Source organism: Equus caballus, chromosome 22, assembly GCF_041296265.1.
Source record: "Equus caballus isolate H_3958 breed thoroughbred chromosome 22, TB-T2T, whole genome shotgun sequence".
Taxonomy (NCBI): domain Eukaryota; kingdom Metazoa; phylum Chordata; class Mammalia; order Perissodactyla; family Equidae; genus Equus; species Equus caballus.
Genome location: NC_091705.1, coordinates 45,044,303 through 45,055,899, shown reverse-complemented (window position 1 = coordinate 45,055,899; position 11,597 = coordinate 45,044,303).

The following is an 11,597-nucleotide window of genomic DNA, read 5'->3' as shown; positions in this document are numbered from 1 at the left end:
GGAAGTCACGCGGGCGACCGTCTCTGGCTGAACTCCTGCAGACGCTGAGGGGTTGGGGGCGGGGAGAAGGGTGCCAGGGAGCGCCCCCCACCAGGCCCCGTGCTCCACCCCCCAGGGAGCTGCCAGTCCAAAGCCAAGCCAGTGTGTGCTTTGCAGGGGGTGGTGGGTGGGTGCATTCATCCCCACCCGGTTCCTTGTCCACTCTGGCGGCCTCCACCTCCTCTCCCTGCCCACACTCTTGCTTTCCTGACCCATCTGCCGTTCCTCAACCTGGCGGAGCACACCCAACCTCAGGACATTTGCACATGCCGTGACGTCCTCTGCGATGCTCTTCCCACTGCTGCTTCCTTATACGGCTTCTCCCCAGTGAGGCTTTTGCTGGACCCACCTCCCACTTGGACCTGCTCGTTCTTCTCCATCACCTCACCTGCTTGTTCCTTCACACATTTGTGGCTCGATGATTTCTTTGCTTGTGTTCCTGAACAGCGAGCTCCTGGCAGGGCAGTGGCCACAGCCACCTTTTTCCCCACTGCAGCCCGGTGCCTGGCACAGAGGAGAAGCTCAGGCATTTGTAGAAGGTACAAAAGGAGAATCGTTGGGGTGCAATGTGCTGTCAGTTAGGGGGAAAATATTCAGTGGTTCTGAGGCTGATATAAGGGAGAGCCAGCGTCTAACCCGGGTGGGGAATTTTAGAGGAAAAACTCCAACTGCCTGCATGATAGAGGAGGCTGACTTTGTGATGGGTTAGGGCCCAGCGGGAGGGGGGCACATCTCTCCTGTGGAATAACCTGGAGGTGGGAGCCAGGGCCGCCCCCTGGACCCAGAGCATGAAACCAACATAGGCTGAGAAATGGAGAGAACCTGAGTCCTTACGACAGTGCTTGAGCTACTAGATCCAGCCATTCCTGAATCCAGCAGAAATTTTCAGCTGCATGAGCCAATCATGTCCAACTAACCTTTCACTAGAAGGAGGGCAAATCAATCAAGATTCTTTCCTTTGCAAATGACAGAAGACCCAAGTCAGACTGCTGCGGTGGGCAGAGCAATGTCTCTGCCCCCGAGACATTTATGTTCTAATGCCCAGAATTGGTGCCTGTGTTAAATCACACGGCAAAAGGCACTTTGCAGATGTGACTCAGGGAAGGGACCTTAGAACAGGGAGATGATCCCGGCTCCTCCACGTGAGTTCAGTCTAATCGCATGAGCCCTCGAGAGGAGAGGACTTCCTCCAGATGAAGGCAGAGAGAGGCAGCAGAAGGGGAAACTGGAGACATTAGAAGCATGAGAGCGACTCGACCCACGGTTGCTGGAGGGGCCACATGGCAGGCACAAGAAGGAACTCGGGCAGCCTCGAGGAGCACAGACCTGCCCCCGGCCGTCAGCCATCGGGGAATGGGGACCGCGGTCCTACAGCCACAAGGAGCTGAATTCAGCCAGCAACCGGGACAAGGCTGGAAGCAGATTCTTCCCCGGAGCCTCCAGTAAGAATCACAGCCCTGCGGATCCTTGATTTCCGCCACTCCAAGCCGAGGACCCATCTGGATCCCAGTGTATCTGGAGAACTGACCTACAAAAGTAAGGCATAATGCATGAACGTTATTTTAAGCCACGAAATTTTTCATGATTTGGTACTACAGCAATAGACAACTAAGACGCTGGCTTAAGAATCAAGAGAATTGACTGGCTCTCACAGCCGGGCTTCAGGAATGGCAGGATCCAGCAGTTTAAACACTGTCTGTCATCAGGACTAGATTTCTTTGCTTCCTCCATCCTGCTGCCTCCTAAGCTGGTTTCATGTTCAGGCCCCGTGGGGTCGTCCTGGCAGCTTCAGGCTCTTACCCCCAGGTTAAACCCATGGGAAAGGGGGCCTGCCTCTCTGCCAGCTGGCCCAGCGTAAGCATCACTGTATCTCGTTGGCAGGAACTGGATCTTGTGCCCATTCCTGTACCGATCACTAAGGCCGGTGGGGTGCAATGTTCTTGTTGGCCAGGTCTGGGTCACATGCCCACCCCCTGACCGTGGGACTAGGGGTGGATCTGGAGCCCCCTGAGCCCCAGGGACAGGAGGAGGGAAGGGCTGGGTCCCCAGGGGAACACTGGGCACAGTTACGGGGAGTCAGTCAGCAAAGGGCCGCGGAAGCCCAGGCACAAGGGGGCAGTGGGCAGTCTGAGGTCCTGGAGAATCTGCTTTATTCTACTTTCTGGGGACGAAGCCCTGGGCAGGGGGGCCGGGCGGGGAGCCCCGAGCGTCTGCAGCCAGTGTGACTCCAAACCTCCAGAAAACTCCCGCGGCCACCAGGGAAGTGCCCGTTACTCGGGGCGGCTCTACCGCAACACAGAGTAAATAAGCCGGGTATTTACACCACAGCCCACAGGCTGGCCGCTGGCTCTGAGGCAAATATGGTCAGAACTGAATTCCGCGGCCCTTGCCGGAGAGCGCGGCTGTCCCAAGAGGGGCCGCAGGCGGCATCCCCAGCCACACGCCCACGGGCGTCCTCAATGATCCCAGAGGACCCGGCCACTCACTTCTGCTCAGCCTGGGCACCCAGATGACGCGCCCTCTTTCCCAGGGCCCGGACTCCTGGGGGCTTTCCCAGCTCAGCTCCTGGCGTCCAGGGTCCCCAGCCCACCCCCACACCTTCTCTCAAGAAGACTTATTTTAAGTCCCCCTACTATGTGCCTGGCCCTGGGCACAGCGGCTGGGTGCCCATGGGTGGGTCTGACACACTCCCGCCCCCTCCCAGCTCACAGTCCGGGATGGGAGACAGATGGGAAATGAGCGAACACATAAATGCACTGAGGAGAGCAACCCTGACCAGTGCTCCAAAGGAGGCAGGCGGGCCAGGTGCCAAGCGAGGGAGGGTGACAGGGAGTCAGCCAAGGATGGGCACGGCTGGTGTGAACATCTGCAGGGAGGGCAGGCCAGGCAGAGGGAACGCTCATGCAAAGGCCCTGTGGTCACCTGCTGAGCTCTGTCCTGCCTCCCCCAACCCCTGCTCCTATGGCTTCTGTAATTGTCTAGGTTGTTTCCTTGTTTCTTGTCCCTCTCTCCCTGTAAACGGAAAGCCCCACTAGGGCAGGAATTTGTCTGCTTTCTGTCCTGCTCTATCGCAGGGCTGGACCAGCCTGTACACGCTGGTGCTAATATGTATTAGCAGAGTTCACTGAATGCACAGACGACCAGTGGGCCGTGAGCCACGCAGGCAAGTGCAAAAGCTAGGTGAGGGCCCATCACGAACTGTTGGTGCCCAGGCCGCGCCGGCGCTGGAGGGAAATCTGGAGGAGCACAGACGTCCTGTCGCGTGTAGGTCTGGAGGGCGTGTCCCTGTGCCCACGACAGAAGGCTGTAGCCTTCCAGCGTTTTCCTGCGATTGTACTTCTCTTTAATCTTTCTCGTTTTTCACAATTACAGAAGCGATACACCTTGGTGGTGCCGCGTTCAAACAAAGAGAGTATGAAGGAAAAAGTGTGATCCACATCCGCCAGCCACACCGCTCCACCGCCCTCGATTCCCTGAAACCCTCTCACCGGGGGCCCTGCCCCGGGGCCACTCGATGGTGGGGGAGGAGTTCGTCCCACAGCCACGTGCCCCCACGGGCCACAGAGCCAGAGGCCCAGGGTGAGGGAGCCTGGTGGATGGCCGGTCCCCCAGCCCCCAGCCCCTGGCAACCACTGTCTACCTCCTGTCTCCATGGATTCATGTATTCTGGACATTTCATTTGATGAATCATACGAGACGTGGTCTTGGTGACTGGCTCCCCTCACTCAGCATCATGGTGTCATGTGTTGTGGCCTAGATCAGAATTTCATTCCTTTTTATGGCCCAGTAATATTCATTGTACGGATACACCATCGTTTGTCTATCCATTTTTCAATCGATGGACAGTTAGGAGGCTTCCGCTCTGTGGCCACTGTGAACAGGGCCGCTGAGAACATTCATGGACAAGCTTTCGTGTGGATGGACGTTTCCATTTGTCTCGGGCGCATTCCTAGGAGCGGAATTTCTGGGTCACACGACAGCTCTGTGTTTCATCCTCGGAGGAGCTGCCGGGCTGCCCCGCGTCCTCGCATCCTGCTCCGTGTGCGGTGCGCAGGGCGCTCCCCTTTCTGCTCGGATGTGCATCTGTGCCACCCTTTGAACCCAATCTCGGGTCTAACGGGCGTAGCCCGCGCTGCCCTGTGGAGGGTCTCGGAGCCTCGCGAAGGGAAGCGACGCCCCTCCCCTGCTCTCCGCGCCGCCCTCCAAGGTCAACAAAACTATCTTTTAAGCTGAACCACGCAAAACCCAGAAAGAAACGAACCTGACTTCTTCATCCAGCTACAGATGGCAGAGGCTTTTTTGACCTCTGAAGAAAGTAAAGAGAAAAACGAAGGGAAAATGCATAGGTGGAAACATAAATTAAAAATTCAAAGGAACAAAAAATTAAAAGGAACTAAGCACAGTGGTCCTTAGGCCAAGCTTCACATTAGAATCATCTAGAAACTCTTTAAAAAGTGCGCCTGCCCAGGCCCTTCTCTCAGGCCTGGGGTTCAGCTGGTCCCCGGCGGCCGTGCGGGGCCTCCTGGAAGCTCCTCGGAGGCGGGCTCTGACGGCCGCAGGGCCGATGGGGAGCCCTGCTGGCAGGGACAGCCTGGGCGCGCTGCGGGGACCCTGTAGTTCACAGCAGACCGTCTGTTGGGCGGGTTATACCTGGCTGGCTGGGGTTCGAGCCGGTGCTACCAGTGTTGGCAGTGGTCCACTGAGATCCCGAGATCCTCAGAACTGGTGGGGCAGGGAGTCTCCTCAGGGACTGACCCGCCTTCTCAGGACAGGGCAGCACTGGCCGTAATAAAGGGCTGGCGCTCCTTGAGCCCCTCCCTCAAACGTGTCCCTAAGCGCTCTTCCCACCTGCCTCCTTTAAGGCTCTATGAAGTGTTATTACCCTTTTTTTACTGATGAGGAAACTGAGGATCAGAGAGGGTGGGAGAATTGCCTAAGGTCACATCACTTATAAAGAAAGGAACCCAGATTCAAACTGAAGTCTGTCTGATTCCAAACCCTTGAATTATTAACCCTTGCACTGGACCATCTCCTGAGGCAAAGCTGACTTTGCTGGGGTGGGGATGGGGCCTGGTGGTCTATCCATCCCTCCATCCACCCCTCTATCCCTCCGTCCGTCTCCCCATCCATCCCTCCATCCTTCCATCCCTCCCTCCATCCATCCCTTCATCTGTCTCTCCATCGATCCCTCCCTCCATCCATCCCTTCATCTGTCTGTCTCTCCATCGATCCCTCCATCCTTCCATCCCTCCATCCTTCCATCCCTCCATCCATCCATCCCTTCATCCGTCTCCCCATCGATCCCTCCATCCTTCCATCCCTCCATCCTTCCATCCCTCCCTCCATCCATCCCTTCATCTGTCTCTCCATCGATCCCTCCCTCCATCCATCCCTTCATCTGTCTGTCTCTCCATCCATCCCTCCATCCTTCCATCCCTCCATCCATCCATCCCTTCATCTGTCTGTCTCTCCATCCACTCCTCCAGCCCTCCCTCCATCCACCTCTCCCTCTATCCTTCGTTCATATCCTTCCATCCTTCCAGGCATCTCTCTACCCTCCGTCCACCAGTCCTTCCGTCCGTCCGTCCCTCCATCCCTCTCTCTGTCTGTCCATGCGTCCTTTCTCCTCCTCTTCCACCCCTCCCCCCACCCCTCCCTCCGCTCCAGGCTTACCTGCATGAACGTCCTCTAGTCAGACGTCGAGGGGGATAAAACCTTCGTGCATCTGATGCGGCCGCTGCTCTTCCTGCCCCCCTTGACTGTCCCCCGTGACTCCTAACTGGCAGTAAAATCCCCATCAGGGCTTGGTGAGAGGCACAGCAAGGACTGGTGGGGACTGTGGCAGACGGGAGAGCACATAGTCATTGCTGTGATGGAACGTGGGCCCGGTGTTGCCAGCACAGCTTCCGCCTGTGGCTGCTTTTTCCTTTCCACGCTCCTCCATGAACATCTCTCCACACTGATGAACATCCTTCTCCCTCACGGTTCCTCCTGGCGGCACCATATTTCCTGCCACCATTCCCTCAGTGGAGAGCCCAGCAGCAGGTTAGGGGGCCAGCTTTGGCGCCAGACTCTCTGGGGTTTGGACCTCGGCTCTGCCAGCTACTTGCTGTGTGACCTTGGGCAAGCTCCCGAACTACTCTGGGCCTCAGTTTCTGCATCTGTAAAATGGGGACAGTGTGCACATCCCTCACACAAGGGTGTCATGTGGATTCGATGAGCCAACAGAGCGAGAGGTGGCACAGGGCCGGGCCCAGTGAGCAGCTCCGTAAGTATAGGCTGCTGTCCTGCGGGCCCCTGAGGAGGAGCAGCTGCCCCAGCCCTCGTGACCCTGCAGCTTTCATTAAACCTCAGCTCAAGCTTCAGGACTGTGGCCTTTGCAGGCCGTTCTCTCAACCCGGGCCTGCGGGAGCTGAGTGGCTTCTTGCAGCATCCAATCTCCCTGGGCCAGGAGAGTGCATGCGTGCAAACCGGGCGGACAGCGTCCACACCTGCCCTGGGGTGGACTGTCCCGAGCATGCTGACCGCTGGTGGGCAGGGATGCTGGGAGCCCCAATGTCAGGCAGGGGCGAGGCCTCCCCTCCAGGAGCGGGGTTGTCAGGTGGGTGCAGCTCCAAGGAGGAGGGGGAGGAGGAAGAGGCAGCCCCCACTCACACCGACGAGGTCCTGAGGCCCTGCCCAGGCCCTCGTCCCAGATGATGGCGACGGAGAGAGACAGCTGGTCAGAAAGAAAAGAAAAATCAGAGAACACCAGGGTGGGGGTAGGGGAAGCAGTTTAGACGAGGGGGTCCAGGGATGCATCTGGGAGGTGGGGGGTGAGGTGACATCTGAGCTGAGACCTGGTAACTTTTGAGCTGGGGGTAGGGGACAAGAAGGAGCCAGCGCAGGACGTCTGTGGGGAGAGGGGCTCTTGCGAGAGGCATCTGCGGGGCGGCAGGACCGGGTCACACTGGCCGTGGAAGGAGCTGGGAGTTTGCTCCGGGGCACTGGGGAGCCACAGAGGCTTCTATGCCAGGAACCAGCACGTCCTGAGTTTGCTTTTTAGAAGATCAAGTGGGTTACCGTAGACAGGAGAGGGGAGGCAGTGAGAACAGCGGCAGGACCCCACGCAGCTCAGGCTCAGACACCCAGACCCACACGGGCGAGCCGGTGGATGCAGACATCCCCCAGCCTGTAGTGTGTGGAGTGTGTGTACACAAATGTGACAACCAAACGCCAAGCTCTGTCTTCCAATTCTTGCTGCTCAGCTGTACACAACAGAGGTCTCTGTTAAGGAAAAAGCAAAACTCTCCTGTGGTCCCACCACCGTTAACATCTGGTCTGCTTCCTTCCTCCCGTTTTTATACATATATGCAGGTTATTTTAATAAATCTCCTTTATGTTAGAATTTTTTTCCCAACAAGTGTTAATTTTCTAACTTAGAAAAAAACCCTGATTTTTAATTTCTCTAAAAGCGCCCCCGCCGCAGGGCCGGGGCAGCCAGCAGGCGGCACTGGGGACTCGAGTCGTCTTTGATGCACCAAGTGGGGCTGTCAGATAGGCCGAGCTGGGCTTGGGGTCTCCGGGGCTCAGGGGCGCACCCCATCGTTGATCTCCAGGCTGCTGTGCACCCCAGTGTGGACACACGCTTGGGGCAGGGCGGGTGGGGAGGGGCTGATAAGCAGAGCCGGGCACTTATCAGCTCCAGCAGGAGGCCCGGGAGGGAGTGGAGCCAGGTGCCAGCCCAGCCGTGCCCCGTGCAGACACCCAGCCCTGGGGTCGCTGCCCCTGTTATTCTCGCTGTATCTGGACGGTCCGCAACCTCAGACGGCTCCCGGCTTGGTGTTTACGTCTCTGGGGCACAAACACGAGTGTGACTCAGCAGGCGGGGCAGGCACATGACGGAGCACGCCTGGCTGGCTTTGAGGTGAGGAAGGTGGAGGAGCAAACGGCGGGGGTGGGGGGACCAGAGCCCGGGCCTCAAAGCAGGGCGGCCTGTGGCCTCCAGATTCCAGATTCTCGGCTGCAGTCCGCTCGGCCACACACAGCTCTCTGGCCTTGAGCTGACGGCTGTACGTCCCCAGCTCTCGTTGTCCCGTCTGCGACCTGGGCCCAGCGGGCTTCCACAGCGAGACAGAAACTGCAAGTGTCCTGCATGATGAACCTCCTGCCTTCGTCCATGGAACAGAAGGCTTTCTGTATTCCAGGGAGCTACACACCCATAGAGCCCACCCTCTCTCACAGTTAGGGACAGCCATGTGACTAAGTTCTGGCCACTGAGATGGAAAGAGAATGTGGTGTAATTTCTGAGAAGTCTCCTTGGGAAGTCTCAGCTGATGGTACTCTTTTTGCCTTCCCCCTTCTTCCTTCTGCTGCCTGGAACTCACACATGATGGCTGGAGCTCCAGCAGCCATCTTGTTTCATGAGATGGTCTTGGGGAAGTAAGCCATGCAATAAAGTAGTGCAATGGGAAGTTAGAGGGAGCCTGAGATCCTGACAACCGTGGAGCTCTCATTCAAGCCCTGGACTGCCTGCTTTGGATTTCTTTTACAGGAAAAAAAAATTAATTCATAACTAGCTAAGAACCACTGTTATTTTGAGTTTTCTATCGTACGTTATTTGACTTAATTCTAAGTAAAGTAGGTGCTTTGAGACTGTATATATCCAGAGTCTTGGTTGCAAGGGATAGAAAAAAACAAATTAAATAGGCTTATGCAAAAAGGAGAATTTATTAGCTCTTGTAATGGAAAAGTCCAGGGTCTGGCTCAGGCATAGCTGGATCAAGGGGCCCCAAAGGTGTCACCAAGACCCTATCTCTTCCCTACGCCTCAGCTCTACTTCCCCTGGTGCTGCTTCCTTCCCGGGCAGTCTCTCCATAAGCACAAACGGTCCCCCCCCAGAAGCTCCAGGCTCGTCTGCTGCCAGGTGGCCTCCCCAGCAGAAAGCCAGCCTCCTTCCCTAAGAGTTCCAGAAGAAGGCCAGGACTGACACGAACTGACCCGAACTGGGCCACACGCCTATCCCTGAGCCAGTCACTGGGGCCTGGGGAGCAGAACAGCAGACTGTCGGAGCAGAGGAGCCGGGGGGGTGGCCCGAGGGTGCAGCAAGTGGCTCCCCTGAGGAAAACCCAGGTGCCGTCCTAGAGGAAGAGGGTGGACGCAGCAGGGAGGACCTGCAGGTGCCACCCAGGGATCACCTCATCCGTGCAAGAAAGAGACTGAGGCTCCAAGAGGACCGGGCTGGACGTGCCCCCCAGGTCGGGGGCAAGCAGGCCTGGGAGCAGCGGCACGCGGGTGACATCATGTGGCCCCCTCTCGTGGGCTGGCGTGGCCGCAGCTCCCACACCCACCCCAGCCCAGTCCCTTCACAATTCCACCCCCAGGGGGGAGTGCCAACCCAGTGGCCTCAGAGCAGCCCCTTGTCTCTGGGCCTCGGTTTGCTCGTCTGGAAAGTGGGATGGTAACGAGGCTCCAACCAGCAAGCGAGGCGGCTCCGTGCGGGCTTCTCACCTGCCAGTGCCCCCCAGGGTGGGAGTCCCCAGTCAATGCCAGGGGCACGGGGACGAGGTCTCGGGCCCCTCTGGGCCCTGCGTGCCTCCCCCGAGCTGGACACCAGGAGGACTGACGCCCTGCATCCACGGCCACAGCCCAGGCTGCTGGGACCGGGGTGGGGGGCAGCCACCGCCCTCCCTCTCCCTTCTTCCCTCTGCGAGGCTGGGTGGGACCTGCCCCCTCACAGGCTATCACACCTCACAGCTCGGCCCCTGCCGCCTCCTCACCCCACCGGCCACCTCCAGCTCCCACCAAACCCTCCCTGGCCACCCGCTGGCTCACGTCCCCCCACTTTCTCCCCACAGCGGGTCAAAGCGATGACCTTTTTGAAACCAGGGCTCCTGCTGACACACGAGGCCCTCACTGAGCACAGAGCCCAGAGCAGCGGCACTCTGGGCTTGTCACTTAACACGCGTGTGAGGGAACGTGTTGCGGGAGTGTGTATGTATGTGTCTGGGGTGAATATATTTGCGTGCATCTGTGTGTACACATATGGGTGTGTGTGCACATGTATTTCTGTGTCTGTGTCTCTGCACGTATGCATGTGTGTGTCTGGTATATTTAAATGTAATGTGTGTGTCTGTGTGCACACATACTGTATGTGAGTCTGGGTGTGTATATGGACACGTCTGTGCCCCTGTGCATGGGGCTGTGTTTCTGTGTGTGTTCTTGTATATACATGGATGTGAGTGTCCACACATAGAATACAGGCGTATGTGGGTGTGTGTGTCCGTGTGTGGGTGCATTTCTGTGTGTGTCTATGCATCTGTGAGTGCGCGCATGAGGGTGAGTGTGCATGTTTCCATGTGTCTCTCTGCCTCCATGAGTATGTGTGTGTCTGCGTGTGTGCATGTGTGTGTGCCTGGCTCCCTGGGTGTGTGGGACCCAGGCTCACACACAGGACCAGGGACGAGGGGACTGATGACATGGGAAGGAGCTGGTGGCCCCCTGGTCCCCTCCCTGTGCAATCTCACTGAGCTGGCTCTAGGGACCTTTTGGAGAAGGGATGGGAAGTCCTCGCCCTCAGAGGACGGTCACAGCCCCGTCACAGTGAGGCTCAGGGTGGTGGCGGCTGGCCAAGCTCACCCTCCTGGCTGGGTGGGATGCCCCTGCATCAGGCCATGCCCTCACCTCCGTGGCAGGCCACCTCCCCCCGCCTCTCCCCGGGGCCCAGGCAACGGTGGCCCCAGTCCTCAGCGTCTCGGTTTCCCCATCTGTGCAGTGGGGACACTGAATGGGCACCTCATGGGTACAGAGACCACCCCTGAGGAGCGGGGTCAGCAGCCCGGACGTCAGCAGTTGTGGTCATTATTGTCACTTGCACTTACTGCTGCTGTGACCGGGAGCTGCCTCCTGTGTGCAGGGACGCTGGCCCTGCGTCCCCGGCTGCCCCTGAGCTCCACGCGGCCCGGCGACTTTGGAAACCCTCTCCCGGGTCTGCCACCATCCAGAGCCCTCAACACTGGGACCCAGGAGGATGTTTATGAGGCCATAGGCCTGTCCCAGAGGCTGCCACCAGCCGATAGTGACAGGAAGCGGGCTGGCCGCCAGTGGCCCTGCAGATAACCCCGCCAGCGCCCGCACGCCCCAGCCCCGCCGTTATCAGCACTGGGAGCCCCATGCTGACCTCGCCGACCCTAGCCACTGTTTGCATACAAAGATCCAGCGGAGGGGGCGGGTGGGGGTCCCGGTAAGAAAGGCCACCCCTGCCCCGCAGTCCGCCCCTGCCCTGGCCAGGAACCCCTATCCCTCCCTGTGCAGAGGCTGGGGGTCCAGACCACAGAAAGGGGGCCTGTAAATCCCAAAGCCAGAGCGACTGGGACAGGCCTGAGGAACCCCCCTGGGGACCCCTGGGGGCGGTGCAGGGAAGGTGGCCCCAGGTCCACCCTGAGCCCCCTCGCCCCATCAGGGTGACCCCATCTCACTGCGAAGTCAAGGCCGACCACGTGGAGCAGTCGGTGGACGCTGGGTCAGACCCCGCTGCCCAGCTCTGCACAGCTGCTTGGCTTCCCCACGCCCTCCTGCCC